Raw genomic sequence first — 16,264 nt, 5'->3', positions numbered from 1 at the left:
GTTAGAATATGTAAAGACTTTTATGATCGAGCGGGGGCATTGAGATTATTTTTATAAACCAGAAACTTTAAGGGCTTTTATGGAAAACCTTGAAGAATGAGTGCCTGTCACATTTGGAAGAACTATGTTTATCTGCAGAATTGATTGAGCCAAAAACATCAGATGATTCTAACTTCATTTGGTATACAATTGTACGTAAGGGAGTTGAGCAATTACCAGCATAGATTTGTTCTAACTAGGTTTAGATTGGACATTTTTTATCACCTGGTGAGTTTTCCAACTATGGATGACTGGTCACGACCTATGGAAAGATGCCCGTGTGATGAGCAGACGAGCCAAAGCACTTTTCACACAGTCTTATTCTGTAACTTGTACAAGTCACAAAGAATGGCACTGCTTCCACCATTGTTTAGACCAATGGAATTGGTACAATGTTGTCCAGCTTATATGTTTTTACAATCTTTGCCAACTATTTATATCTGTAATGTAATGTTAAGTTTTTATGGGCTACTTTAAGGCATGGAAAGATGATACAACTCCAGGAGAGCGAGAGTTAGCCTATATTTTAGCTGTAAATGATTTGGTGTTTCTTTTTAATTATTCATTACAGTTTTTATCTTGGGCTTTTATGATTTTAATATAAAATCGAATAAAGCTGATTTTGATTTTTGATTTGATCTGGGGTGTGTTCCCTAATCAAGCAAAAGCAGCACTCACTTGCAGGATGAACCACAAAATATCACTACATTAATCTGTGCTTAACCTTGGGTATCTATCATGGCACAGAAAGCAGTCAGGCTTAACTTAAAGGCACTTTGTAAAGTATTTATGTGGCACACAAACTGTATTAAAGTGAGAGCATAACACAAGAAAAATCCCAAATCAATTTAGATAACTAGAGTACATTTTAATACATTATTTGGCACCAAATCAGTGAAACTGAAGTTATGCAATTTTTTAAGGTTTTAGTAAAATCTAGCGACTTAAAGATCAAAATGCCAACCACAGACATCATGTCTCACTACACCAGGACAAAGTAGAAAATTAAGGCCAACTGTGAAGGAGCAAGGTTCAGTTACAAGAGGTGGATTGGACCCAGTCAGCGCTTACCTTCCAGCTTAGAAATGTTTTTGAATAAATAAATCTGAGAAGTTAGAGGTTTAGAGGGGCAATATGCAGGAACATCCAAGGAGGAATGCATCATTATTGGATGGCTTTGGAGCAAAGTTTTGGTAAAGATTTTTGCCTTCGGACCTAGTCGCCGAAATGGAAGTCAAAAATCTCCAATGAGGTGAAGCAGAGTGCTGTAGCTAAAGGCAGTTACATGAGGTTGGGTACCCCTTTGTTAAGGACACCTGAAACAGATTTGCTGCTCCGGAAAACACCGTAGTAAGAGAAGTCACAAAGTCAATACGACTGCTGATTCACCTCAGGTGGAAAGGCAGCAGGTTGGTCTCAGTCTCCTTTTGGTTCTCAGAGCACATTTTGGCCAGCTTTTGCCTAAGTACTCAGCTTTGGAAACTGGCCCTCTGAGCACCTTTGGCATCTCATCAAGGGTCCAGGAATGGTGTTTAGGGCTCACTCCGCCTAGGTCCAGGTGCAAGTTCAAGATAGTGGGAGCCTGTTCTATGTCCCTGTGGCTCTGAACAGCAGTGTTGCAAAAGTCACCCTTGAAGTCACTTTTGGTAGTCCTAGGGACGGACATAGATACATGACTTCACAGCAGGGCTGGCCTCTGAGGGTTCAAACTCCAGGCAGCAAAGCAGTCCTTCCAGGTACAGCAGCAGTCTGCCAGAGCGTGCAGCAGGTCACTGCAGCAGACAGTCGTGGTCTGAAGGTCCTATTTTAAATGTATCAAACATGAAAAATCTACCTACTCTAATTTAGGAATTACAGCCTATTAAATGTAATAAGGAATCACCAATGTTATCCAATGGGAGGGGTAAGCCTCACAGAAGTGTTTGGGAGTTTTTCGCTACCATGACATGGAAAACTAACAAGTACATGTCCTACCTTTTATTTAAACAGCACCCAGTCCTGTGGGCTACCTACAGCCTACCTTAGGGGAGACCTATTAGTAATTAAAGGGGAGATTAAGGCTTGGTAAGGGGTTTTAAATACTAAGTTGACATGGCATGGTGACACTGCATTCAGTCAGCAAAGGCAGGCCTGAGACAAGGGTTAGAGGGTTACCTAAGTGAGTAGCACAATATGTGGTGCAGGCCCACCGGTATCATTTCATTTATAGGCCCTAGATATTTACATACCACTCTATAAAGGACTTAAAAGAAATTAAAAATGCTAATTGGGTTTAAAGAAATTTGAGCATTTGTTTAGGGACAGAGCACAAACACTTTAGCACTGTATAACAATGGGAAACTGCAGAGAGTCCTAAGGCCAACAAACATTATTTCAGTAAAAAGAGGAAGATAAAAGGCAATACGTTTGGGGGTGACCCTGCAGAGAGGGCCAGGTCTAACTTCAGTGCTATGGCACAGTCTCCTTCAAAGTATATTGTATATAATTATTTTGCCTTACAATGCTTAAATATAGAACATATACTGAAAGACGCATGCACAGAATGTTGTCTAATGACACTATAGAACATTCTGACTTTAATACTCTAGAATTCATAGACATTGTTTATGTTTTTCCAGAAAACCGCTCATGAAGTTATTTCAAATTCAATACTGTAGCTTTTAGAGACCTTGGTTACTATAGTACAGGTCTACAGAGGAAGCTTCAGCTGACAGCTTACAATGAAGTTCTCTTCTAACTGAAATCCCTAGCAGGAAGAAAGAGATTGGCATCCACAATACTTCTTCTGTAAGACAGTATGGCAAATCACTGAGGTCACTGCAGAGTCAACAAGGAAAGAGGGACTTCTATGACTTCAGACGTTTCTGCTGTACCATTGGGTCATTGATTACTAATAGATAGCCACAACATGTCTTCATTTGTCTGCTTTAACCACAATGAATACAGAAACCCCAATATTAATTTGGGTATGTGATAATAATATTCACTTGATGTCATATTCAAAATAGTTCCTTGAGTTATGGGATTAGTAAACAGATCTTAAGCACCAGTTGAGTCTTCACAAGAATTCAAAGATAAAGTTACCTGAACTCCACACTACTGTGTAAGTCTACTGTGCTGTACATATTGTGTATTTACATTATCCTTCTAGTAATCAGGGCTCCGAAATAACTTTTATTCCGACACTGCTGACAGTAATGACCCTTTAAGGATATGGCTAATAACACCCTACCGCAATTCAGCACACAGGAGAACAGAGAAGGTGAAGTAGATCTCAAGAGTCAAGACTGAGTACTATTGAACATGTTAATGAAGTGCTCAGACAATGCTTTATTTACCTACACTATGGCAGCTATAAAAGCCAAGTAGACACTCTAAAGGCAGATCTGCCATCAATAAACATATATATATATATATATATATATATATATATATATATAAGAGAGAGACAGAGAGAGAGAGAGAGAGAGAGAGAGATTTCTTTCAAGCAACTATAACTCGTGCCCTAAGGTAACTATAATTCACACCCACACGATGAACAATTTGTTCTTCGATAATTTGAGTAATAATATTTCATTTATATTTTTAATGATGTTATACCAATTGTCATGAGTGTTTTAATGAATGGGGTACTTAAACGAGCATGATGAGAGCTTGAGATATAGCTACCTTAGGATATGAGTTATAGTTGCTTGAAAGAACTCTAACTATAACTGCTGAATTTCTATGATTTTGCATGAGTAAATTCAGAATCTAACTATCCCCTCCCTGTAACCTTTGGTTTTTTCAGTGAATTTGGTAGGTTTTTATAGTTCCATTTCCTAACTATAACGTCCCTGTAACCTTTGGGGGTTTTTTTCAGTGAATTTCTATGTTTTTTTTTACATAAAGTAATTTTCCATACTACACGTAAATCCAACCACTTCCACTCATGGCCTTCGGCTGTGCATGGCAGCGGTTACCCACAGAGCCTGCAACCAACACCCGTAGCCACCCAACCCTGCGTTGCATATTCCCTGAGGACAGTCCCTTCTGCCAAACACCTATAACAACCAAACCATGCACAACCCCCCTCCCCAGGCTGATCTCAGCCCCTGTGACCCCTTCCCCCTGGGCCAGCCTAAATATTTATTTTATTGAGGGGAGGAGGGTCCATGCTGCTCACCCAGACCGATCTCTGCCCTGGGGATCCCATCCCCTGAGGTCCAGCCTCAACATTTAAATTTTATTTCGGGGGCTGCCTCCACATTAAAATTTTATTTCGGGGGGCTGCCTCCCCCTCCCCAGGCTGATCAAGGCCAAGGGTCCCCCAGGGCATGGCCTGATTATTTTTTTGGGAGGGGAGGGGGGATGCACAGCCCCCTCCCCAGGCCGAACTGGGCCCTGGAGACCCCATCCCCTAGGGTGTGGCCTAATTATTATTTTTGGGGGGGCTGCGCCCTGGGAACCTCATCCCCCAGGGCCTGGCCATGTGACCTGTGTGCCCCTCATGGCACTCAGTCACATTATTGGGGACAGTGGGGGGGAGTTTGAATGCCCTCCATGGTCCCATCTTGCTCCCCACCTTCTGTAAGACCCAGCATTGTTGTCAACCATCAGCAGCAGCTCTCTTTCTGTGAGAGCAATTGTTTCCTCTGTCTCCCTGCCTGCATCTCTGTGGGCAGGGGGAGAGGGGAAACCATTGCTCTGATTAAGGGAGAGCTGCTTGACAGAAGTGTTTGCTATGACTTGGAGGCATCTTCAAAGCTACCACCAAGTCACAGCAAACAGCAATGTCCTGGGGGTGGGTACCGGGGGGGCATAGCAGGAATAGACCTGGAGGTGGCAGTCTCCAGGGCCATCAGTGGCTCCTCAAGGGGGGCCACGCTGCCCCCCTCCAACATACAATAGCCCTGGGGAGGTGGTGGTCCCCAGGGCTGCAGAGCTCTGAAATGGACCTCTTTTCTGTTTTTTTAAATATTTGCCTCTAGGACCTGGTTGTCCCTCGGCTGTGTGGGAGCGCCACACCCCCCTGCACCAAATTTTGTGAATGCCCCAGGGAGGTGGTGGTCTCCAGGGCAGCAAGTGGGCTGTGTCGCTCCCCCCATCATATTTGGTTAAAGCCCCGGGGAGGTGACAGTCCTCAGGGCTGTGGGGGGCTGTGTGCCCTGCACCTTATTTGTTATAAAGACCCAGGGAGGTGGTGGGTCCTGGGGCTATGGGGAGGGGCTAGACAGCCCCTCCACCTTAATTTTGACTAGTGCCTTGGGGAGGTGGCAGTCTCTGGGGCTGCAGGAAGGCCGAGAGCCCCGCCGCATTACTTTTCTTTAGTGCTCCCAGGAGGTGGTGGTGTCTGACACAGCGGGAGGCCAGGCGCCCACATTTCTTTTGACAATAGCCCCGGAGAGGTGGTGATCCCCATGGCTGCGTGGGTGTCAGGAGGCCCCCCATTTAAAAATAGCAATACCACTGGGACTTGGCCCATCAGAGGGCATATTTATACTTTGTTTGTTTGCATTTGCATCATTTCTTTTATGCAAATATGGCACAAATTTAACTCCATATGTATATTTTGATGCTAGACAAATCTAGACTCAAAATAATGGCTTTTGCACCATTTCTTGGATGCGTGGACCCACCTTGCATCAATAAGATACAAGGAAGGCATTCCCATAAAAAAAGTGACGCTATCCCCATAGACCCATATTTATCCCCGTGCTAAATTGACGCACAGTGGGAGGGGGACCCAAATAATGGCGCTAAGCTTCCTTAGCACCATTATTTAACACGTGGGTCAGACCAGGCGTTAAGGGACCTGTGGACCTATTTTCATGGCTAAACACCATGGAAGTGACCCACTGGTGTCCACCCTAAACCCCAGGAACATCCCCACCCACCCCAGAGGGAAATCAGAGGATGGGGACCCCATCCCAGGTAAATAGGGTAAGTATAGGTAAGTATTTGGGAAAAAAAAATTAAGTGCCATTAGGGCCCTGACATGGGGCCTCCTGCATGGCACTGGGTGCAATGGCCAAGCCCAGGGGACACTGGTCCCCTGTGCTGGCCATTGGGTCGCTGGGCATGACTGATGTCTTCTATGAGAGAGGAGTCATGTGTTATGGATGGACTGGTTAGCTGCATTTTTTGGGGTTTAACCAGCCTAGCGTCATTTTTTGATGCTCAACCTACATCTCTTCTACCGCCACCCCCACTCGGCTAGCATTGGTTTTTTCAACGCTAGCCCAAGCTTGGCACTGGCTTGCACCATTCCATAAATTTGGCACCCAGCTGGTGCTTTGTGAAGGAGGCTGGCCTGGTTTGTAGTGGGTACCTACAGTACTTACACCTTATACCAGGTCCAGTTATCCCTTATTAGTGAAATGTAGACAGTGTCTAGAAGCCAAGCTCTCTAGAGGTAACTGTAGAGGCTGAGCAGCCAAGGCTTATCTAGGAGACATGCAAAGCTCATGCAATACCACTGTAATCACAAAGAACTCACACACATGAAAGAAAATACTCATACTCAGGGGGTCATTCTGACCCCCGCGGGCGGCGGTCGCCGCCCGTGTGGAGGGAGCCGCCATATGGCCGCTCCGCGGTCGAAAGACCGCGGAGGCCATTCTGGCTTTCCCGCTGGGCTGGCGGCCGCCCGCCAGCCCAGCGGGAAACCCCTCCCCACGAGGAAGCCGGCTCCGAATGGAGCCGGCGGAGTGGGTATGTGCGACGGGTGCAGTGGCACCCGTCGCGTATTTCAGTGTCTGCATAGCAGACACTGAAATACAAAGTGGGGCCCTCTTACAGGCATGGCATTACTTATTGGCATGGGCACTGCAGGGGCCCCCAGGGGCCCGCGGCACCCCCTACCGCCATCCTGTTCCTGGCGGGAGACCCGCCAGGAACAGGATGGCGGTAGGGGGTGTCAGAATCCCCATGGCGGCGGAGCACGCTCCGCCGCCATGGAGGATCCACACGGGCAGCGGAAAACCGGCGGGAGACCGCCGGTTTTCCTTGTCTGACCGCGGCCAAACCGCCGCGGTCAGAATGCCCTGTGGGGCACCGCCAGCCTGTTGGCGGTGCTCCCGCATCCCCGGCCCTGGCGGTAAGGAACCGCCGGGTTCAGAATCAGGGCCTCAGTGTTACAAAAATAAAGGTACTTTATTTCGGTGACACAAATGCCAAAAATACCACATAGACTATACTCCCTTCGGAGGCAAGTAATACACAAATTATATACGCTAGTATGCAGAAATAGGCATACATACAGTTAGAAAACAGGGCAATTAGTGAAAATCACAATAGTTAGAAATGGGCCTGGTGGAACACAAATCATATACTCAGAAAGTGGAATGCGAATTTCAGTTTCCCACCTAGACAAGTGTACTCTGTAGAGAGTCGCTGGGAGTACTAGAAAAAAACAAAGGTAAGTACCAGAACCCACTCCGGTGCCCAGGAAAGCAGGAGTAAATTACAGTAACTTTCCCAGAATGCACAGAAACACGAGAAAGAAGATTATGCTAGAACTAGAAGAGACTGCAGGACGCCAACAGTGGATTCCTGTACCGGAAGACTTGTGGAAGAAGGGGATCAAGACCAATAAGCACAGAAGGGTCCGGGAGAACAGGAGCCCCAGCTAACCCGGATGAAGGTGCAAAAGAAGAACCACTGGTGAAGAAGAACAGTCAGTGCTGCACCCAAGAAGATGGATTTGTATTCCTGGTTGGTGCAAGTGATGTCCCAGGCCAGATGGAGGATTGCAGTCTGGTTTACATCACTGGAGTCCACCAACAAGCCTTGGCACAAGTAAGGCTCGTGGTTAGCAGAAAAAAATGGTGCTGCCCAAGGACTCTACCCAGGAGGGGGAGCTAAAGGGGGCTCTCAGTAACTCAGAGAGCCCACATAAGACCAGGCAGCATGCACAGGAGTCCCACAGCACGGGGACAAAGGAGGTGCTAAAAGAGCTCATGCAGCACTACAACAAAGGCTCCAGTGCCGCCGGAGATCAGGAAGATGTGTGTTGCAGGATAGAGTGCTGGGGGCTGGAGCTGCACGGTGCATGAAGAATTTCATGGAAGGATGCCAACAAGCCTTGGCAACTGAAAAAAACTCAGTGCATGGGGTACTGTCTTGCGTGAGGATGCAAGCTCTTACCTCCACCAAAGTTGGACAGTGGGACGTGAGGACCATCAGGACTGCTTCTGTCTACCTGTCGAGCAGCGTGCCGCGCCCTGAGCTTTTCTTATATTTATCGAGGCCCCAAATTGGGCATGGGGCCTCATTTTTGTAATTGCGTGGCGCGCCCCAGGTAGTTTCGGCATCCCCCACTCACCTTCTCTTTTCTTTTTTCTACTTTCTGTCATCCTTGCTTTTCTTCTCAACTTATACTTTCTCTTCCTACCCATATTTCCTTTCTCTTCCCAGCATGCCTTCCTTTTTTCCCTGCATACACTGGGTCCCTATTTACTATGGTGCTTTTCCTTATTCATTCTACAACTTGATCCCAATTCAATATGGCCACTTTTTACTTCCTGTCGGTCACTTCCTGCTCTTTGGGTATATAAGGTTTTTTGATTCCTTTTCTCTTTGCGCTGCAACACTTCCATTGGGTGGTGATCTTCGCTCCTGTTCCTCTGCGTCAGAAATTGAATTTCTGATTTTCCTCAAGCTTTTTCCTGGTCACTTAACCTTTTTGTTCCGATTTTCTTTACTCTTTTTTTTTGTTTCAGGAGCTCCTATTTTTGAGGTTTTTTCGCCTTTTCGTTTTTTTTTTTTCCCTCTGGGACTCCTTCTGGAGGGCACGGACTGTCTTTGGTGTTCCCTCCGTCAGCAGCACTGTGGCTACCAGAAAGGCTCACCCTTATTTGGGCCAAGGCAGAACCTACAAGAACAAGAACCTCACTATACTTCCCGTGGGCCGCAGTACCAACTACGATTATGTCGTGACACTACCACCTGTGATGCAGGATCTATGCAGCTCAGCAGGAGAGGGAATCCACGCAGTAGGTCATCATTGTAATAGGTGCCTGCTATAGTAGGGGAGTGACTCCTTCCCCCCATGTGAGATTCCTTCGCTCTTCTGGTGCAGGCTGAAAACAGACTGTTCTCTGAGGATGCATGACTGGGAAATAGTTGCAGTTGCTGGAAGAAGCTGAAGATACTAATATTTAAGAATGATGCAGAAGGTATCTTTGCTCCTTTGTTGCAGTTTGTAGTGTTCCTGGAAGGTCCAGATGCAGTTTCTTGATTGGGAAGGTGAAGTGGATGATGCAGAGGATTCCTACTGGAGTCTTGCAATCCAAATCTGAAGAATCACCCAAAGGAGAGACCCTAAATAGCCCTGAAACAGGGGTTTGTCAGCTAAGCAGGTAAGCACCTATCAGGGGAGGGCTCTGAAGTCACCTGCTGGCACTGGCTACTCAGATGCTCGCAGAGTTCCCTGCCAACTTGGAATCCAAGATGGAAAAACCCAGGGACCCTCTGGAGGAGCTCTGAGCACCACACTTGAGGTGGTGATTGACAGGGGAGTGGTCACTTCCCTTTTCTTTGTCCAGTTTCATGTCAGAGCAGGGAGTGGGGGTCCCTGAACTGGTGTAGACTGTTTTATGCAAGAAGGACACCAAATGTGCCCTTCAAAGCCTCTCCCGTGGCTAAGGGAGGCTACCCTTCCCAAACCTGTAACACCTATTTCCAAAGGGAGAGGGTGTAACACTCCTCTCCCAAAGGAAATCCTTTGTTCTGTCTTCCTGGGATCAAGCTTATCAAGCAACAAGAGGACAGAAACCTGTGTGAGAGGTGGCAGCACCTGGGGCTGCCTTGAAAAGCTCAGAAGGCTGGAATGGCAATACTGGGTGTCCTCTAAGGAGCCCACAGAGTGCATTGAACCATGCAACCAATGCTTGCAAAAGCCTTGAGACAAGATTCCAACATGTTTGATACCAAGCATGCCTATGTTCGGAGATGCCATTATTTAGCTGGACATAGGTAGTGACATATGTCCAGTACACGTGAAAAATGGCGTCCCCGCACTCACGAAGTCTGGAAAATGGTCCTGGAGGTTGTGGGGGCACCACTCCTATGGCAGGGGTACCCTCACACACAGGTACTTTGCACTCAGGGCTGGAGGGCCTGCTATATGGGTGACCTATAGGTGACCTGGGGCAGTGTAAATGGCAGTGAAAGGGTGTATGAACCCTTTCATGCAGGCTGCAATGGCAGTCCTCTAGAAGCCTTTGGATTTGCCGCAGCCCATAGGGATCCCCTGGGACCCCTATGCCCTGAGTACCTCAGTATCATATACTAGGGACTTATAAGAGGGCACCAGTATGCCAATTGTGAGTGAAATACTGGGTTACCAGTATGCAACCACCAAATTTAGAGGAGAAAGAGCATAATCACTGGGGCCCTCGTTAGCAGGATCCCAGTGAACTCAGTCAAGCAAACTGACCGGGGCCAGTAAATGGGGGTAATCATGGCAAATGGGGTAATCATGGCAAAAAGAGGCTCCTTTCCTACACTTTGGAATGACAAAATGTGTATATGTGTACATAGATGTGTATATTATTCTATGCTTGACATGTTCATAGGTCACTGCATTGTTTTTATATAAGTTGGTTGATTAGATGCTTATGAGTCTGATTTTCTTTTACCTATCACAATAGGTAAATATTTTCTTAACTATTTATATGCAAATATTTCACTATTGAAATATTGAGGAAAGATAAAATAATGTTATAAAAGAACACAAATAAAAATGTAAATACTGCAGCTCTTAAAAGTCTGTGTTTATACAATGCAACTTTAAATCTCAATATATTATATTCCTTACACATTTATTCCTTTAATTATGTAATCATATATCTATATATTTAGTAGTCGAATCTTACTGTACAAAAGGAAAAAAATAAATTACTCTCCCGAAAGCTTTCCTCTGTCTGGCCATCACACTATACCTCTATCAATCTATCCTTCATCTCCACCCTTCGACTAATCCCAAACCCATTCTACTACTATGATCTCCACAATAACCCTAATAGACTCTTATCTCCCCTACCACTCCTAGCTCACCCCAAGCCTCAGTTTACTACTTTGATCTACCAAACAGCCCAACTAAAATCTCCCTCATTAAACTCTCCTTCAACTCATTGCAAACCACATTTACCTACTATGATCTTCCTAATGCCTTTCTACAGACTCTTCCATCATCCACCTCTCCTTTACTCAATCCAACCCTCATCTTACTACTATGATCTCCCATCTAACACTTCTAAATTCTCCCCCATCCCTCCATTTTTCTATACAATCCAACTAACAGACTCACATGCCATTCACTCAAATTAACTGATACCTCCCTGTACTACTAACAAAACAGCACTCATATTTCCCTATACTAATCCACCACTAATCCTTTTGGGTTCCAGAGTAACATGCTATTTGCTGAAAACTGATTCAACACTTTGTCAGGGGTAATAAGCTCTATATAAATACCATTACGATTGCATAACACAGTAGACAGTAAGGGGATAAAGTAGTGCCCACATCAAATATGGCCGGTACACAAAAAGTGTAAGCATCTCAAATGGCGCTCACACTAGAATCATGTACTGCTCCAGAGGTTCTTACCAACATGGATACAAAGAGGGGCAAGAACCACTTATAAAATGACTAACCAAACATTTTCTAATTTTAATTCCTTAAGAACGTCTGCTTTTTGCTAGGGAAAACACGGCTGAACATTATTACTCCAGGTTGCTCTTCATTACTTCTGCAAATCTGTTCAGTTGTTTTTGAGAAATGTATGTTTAAAGAGGTACTTGGGGTGTTCATAAAGTGCTTATTCTCCTGGAAGTTAGTGGTGTCTCTATTGGTATATACACATGGATCCTCGTAGTACTGAAAATTTTAAAAATACCCAAATCCCATTGGCTGAGGAAGACTTTTCTCCCATCAGCCAATGGCTTTCCATGGTACTCGAAATGGTAGTGCGATATCTCAAGATCTGAATGGCTGTTTTGCTTTCCTTCTCTTATCTTACGACTGAGCTTACAAAACTTCTCTGGAATGCACTTCTTAGTTTAAAGAAGACATTTATTATTATTATTACTTCACCACGAGGCTCCTGAAAGACTAAATTAGTAGGTTGGAAGCACACGTTTAAATGTAGTTGCAGCAACGAAAGCAAAATATATCAAAGTACTTCTCAGGTGCAATGTACACAGCAAATACATGTGATTATAATATAGCATAACTTCAAAGCAAAGCATAAAAGTCAAAATTGCATCACCTTAGGGCCTATCACTCCGCTTCATCTTTCTGGGGCCTGCAAGATGATGACTCCGGGTCAACTGCGAGAAAGAGATTTTCTACCCAAACGGGAGACAGGCAACTGACGTCCGTTCCTGTCTGAAGTCAAGATATTTCTCCCCCTCGCTGTTGCCCAGGGCCATCGTTAAAAGCAAACTCAGTGTGAGAACCAAATAAACTTGGAGAGTGGCCAATTCTCCAGAATTCACTCGTTCCCAGACTGGATTGAGAGCTAAACACAAAGGGGGTCATTACAACCCTGGCGGATGGTGTTAAAGCGGCGGTAAGACCGCCAACAGGCTGGCGGTCTTTTTTTGAGTATTATGACCATGGCGGTTACCGCCATGGTCATCCGCCGCTTCCCCGTTCCGCCCTCCAGGGCGGAGACGACCGCTGGGCTGGAGACCTGAGTCTCCAGCCCGGCGGCCCTCACAATACCGCCACCGGTATTGTGACCCGGCTTTCCGCCGTGGATTTCCAGCGGTAGGAACCGCCATGAGATCCATGGCGGTAAGCACTATCAGTGCCAGGGATTTCCTTCCCTGGCACTGATAGGGGTCTCCCCCACACCCCGACTCCCTCCCCTACAACCCCCGCCACCCCTGCCACACCCCAAAGGTGGCAGGGCCCCCCTCCCCACCCCGATCCCCGACATTACCTTACACATACACACCCGACACGCACGCAGGCACCACCAACACATACACGCACACACACCGACATACATGCCAACATCCACACACACAGTCAGATACGTACACCCACATTCACGCACACATCCACACAGACATACCTACAGACATACACACACTCATTCCCAAAACACGCAACACCCCTGCAAGCATACACGCACTCACACCCCCCCACATACACAGACGCACACCCCCATGCACCCACACAACACACAACACCCCCCCACCCCCCTCCCCTAACGGACAATCGACTTACCTGTTCTGTCGATCCGCCGGGAGGGGGCGGGAGCCATGGGGGCAGCTCCGCTGACACCACACCGCCAACAGAACACCGCCACGCAGAATCAGAGGATATGATTAGCTGGGCAGTGTTCTGTTGGCGTGGAGGTGGAGCAACCTCCACTTCCCCGCTGCCCGCAAGTATGGCTGTTGGCGGCTCTCCGTCGGAAAAACTACGGAGGGCAGCCAACAGTCATAATACGCTGAGCGGAAAACCGTCACTACTGGCGGTCTTCCGCGCGGCGGTCCCGAGGTTGAAATGACTACCAAAATCTACGCTCTCTTATCAGCTAGGGTTTGGTGTGAAAAACACAGCTTAGTCTATCATGTGGAAAAACACAGCTTGGAAAAACACAGCTCATCTGCAATGTTTCAACTGCAATGTCTAACTCCACGTTAAGGCCAATAGGCAGCTGACCTACATACCAAAGGTAATGTCTAATGCCATGTTAAAGCCAAGTAGGCAGCTAACCTAAATACCAAATGTAATGTCTAATGCCACGTTTAAGCCAATAGGCAGCTAAACCCAAATACCAAATGTAATGTCTAATGTCATGTTAAAGCCAATAGGCAGCTAACCTGAATAATGTGCTACTGGTGGACATTGAGCAACTAATATGCGCAGTGGTGAAACACAAAGTAATTGGTCAAACACAATTAATAGCATAATAATGGCCAACTGCAACAGCTGAAGAACATTTTTCAAAGGTCATTACAGGATTTGGTGACTCAGACCCTCATTACAAGTTTGGTGGTCTTTTCAGAAGACCTCCATGGCGGTATCACGACTGCCGTATTACTATCACAAACTGAAGACTGCCCAAAAACAGCCACAAATCGGAGACCATCAGCCTGACCGAGGGTGGGAGAGAGGAGGTACCACTGCCAGCACCACCATGCTGACAATATCCCGCCCTCTAAATTATGACACACAAATCAGATCAGCAGTCATTGCACTGCAGTAATCCATTGGCGGTCTGAACTACTGCGGTCATAAATCCAATCCCACCAGTCCACAACACCTCCTTCGACAGTATCAATACCCCACACCTGACACACATACACACACCACACACAACTGATCACTGCACTATAAAACACCCCACACACACCTCCACAATCCTTTGCAACCAGACAAATTGACACAAAGAGTGAAGAACGCACAAACGTAGGACACAGCACTTGAATAGCAAAGGCACCATCACACTATGCACATATTACATACCACACAACTGCACCTGCTACATAATACGCACGTCACCACTGCACACAAACACCACATACAACCAGCACACATAATTAAACACCCCCACCTCACCAACATTCAGCCACCACACACCGCACCCTTGCACACAACACACACCACAACCCACAACACAACCCCCATGGCACGACAAAAGCATCCACGCTACACAGACAATGAGCTTAGGGTCATGGTCGATGAAATCGTCTGGGCGGAGCCACAGCTGTTGGGAGCACAGGTCCACAAACATCCTTTGCCAGGAAGATGGGGTTATGGTGGAGGATCGTCGACAAGGTAAACTCAGTGGACAACCATCCACGCACAAGGGAGGACATCTGGAAGAGGTGGAACGTGGGAAAAGTGCGTTCCATGACAGTACAACACCACATTGCCTTCAACGAGACTGGCGGTGGGCCCCCACCTTCTGCCCCAGAGTTCACATCGTTAGAGGAGAAGGTCTTGGCCAGCCTGCACTCAGAGGGCTTAATGGGAATACCCAGAGGACTGGACTCTGGTAAGTCACCAACACCCCCCAGGCACCAACGACTCCTGTACATTACTCATCCCCATCACCCTATCACCCACCAATGCACCCTAGCGTGCCCCTCTCCCACCTTAAACCAATACCCTCCCTTGCATGCCACACCATCCAACTTACACCATCACCACACAGCCCATCCCAGTGCACAGATATCTCCAACTTTGCTAAGTACTGCAACTTCAAAGAATACATCACTCCCTACCCTTGTATATCTGCCATTCCCACTTCACATTTGAACACCTGCATGTAAAACCATGCCACCTCCTAGACCAACTGGACACTGCGACCGCTCAGTAGTACATGGCAATGACAGCAATGCTATCCACTACCCTCTATGCCACAAGGAGCCAACTACACTATCCATCAGCCATAAACATTGTCAGCAGCGCAGCATCTGTCATTGCCCCATTTGGAAAGCAAGTCAAGGCACAGTTTGCATAATACTATGATGGCAACAAGTTCCCCTCTAGCAATGTAACACACTCCCTCTCCATCCACAGGTACCCCTATCATTGCCACCCTGCAGAGGATGCCAGGGATAGACAGCTATCCCCTGGAAGAAGGCCCAAGTGAGGACTACAACTCTGAATGCAATTGTATTTTGTAAGTTTGCGCCGATTTAGCATCACAAAATTACACAAATGCGGCATTTAAAAAGTATAAATGTTGGCCTAAGTTTCAAGCCCCTGGGACCTGGCTATCCCAGGGTCTGTGAGGGGGGCACACGGCCTCCCGCATTCATTTTCATTAAAGTCAGGGGAGGTTGCGTTCCTCGGTGCTATGGGGGCATCGCTTGCCCCCGCATTCAATTTAATAATTGTCCTAGTGAGGTGGTGGTCCAAAGGGCTTCAGGAAACCCAGGTTGGGGAGCCCTTGCACCTCCTCCATATTTTTGACATGGTCTAGGGACTTGGCCCACTCAGGGGCTTTATAAAACAAAGCATGGGCACCCATGTTTGTTTTTTTTAAAATTTCTGCCACAGATTTGCAACCATGTCACAAATTTGTGGCAAAAGTTTTAAAAGAATGTTAATTTTGTTGTGGGGGTCCCTATGGGACTCCAGAGCTAAGGGGTCAGGGTGTCCCTACCCTGACTCCTTTTCTTTTCTTTTTTTTTTTCCAGGGACTCCGCTGAAGCCTTCGCGTCCCTATATATACAAATTTATTTTTTGTTCAATATTTCAAAAACTACTG

Source organism: Pleurodeles waltl, chromosome 10 (assembly GCF_031143425.1).
Source record: "Pleurodeles waltl isolate 20211129_DDA chromosome 10, aPleWal1.hap1.20221129, whole genome shotgun sequence".
Lineage (NCBI taxonomy): Eukaryota > Metazoa > Chordata > Amphibia > Caudata > Salamandridae > Pleurodeles > Pleurodeles waltl.
Note: the sequence above shows the minus strand (reverse complement) of the source record.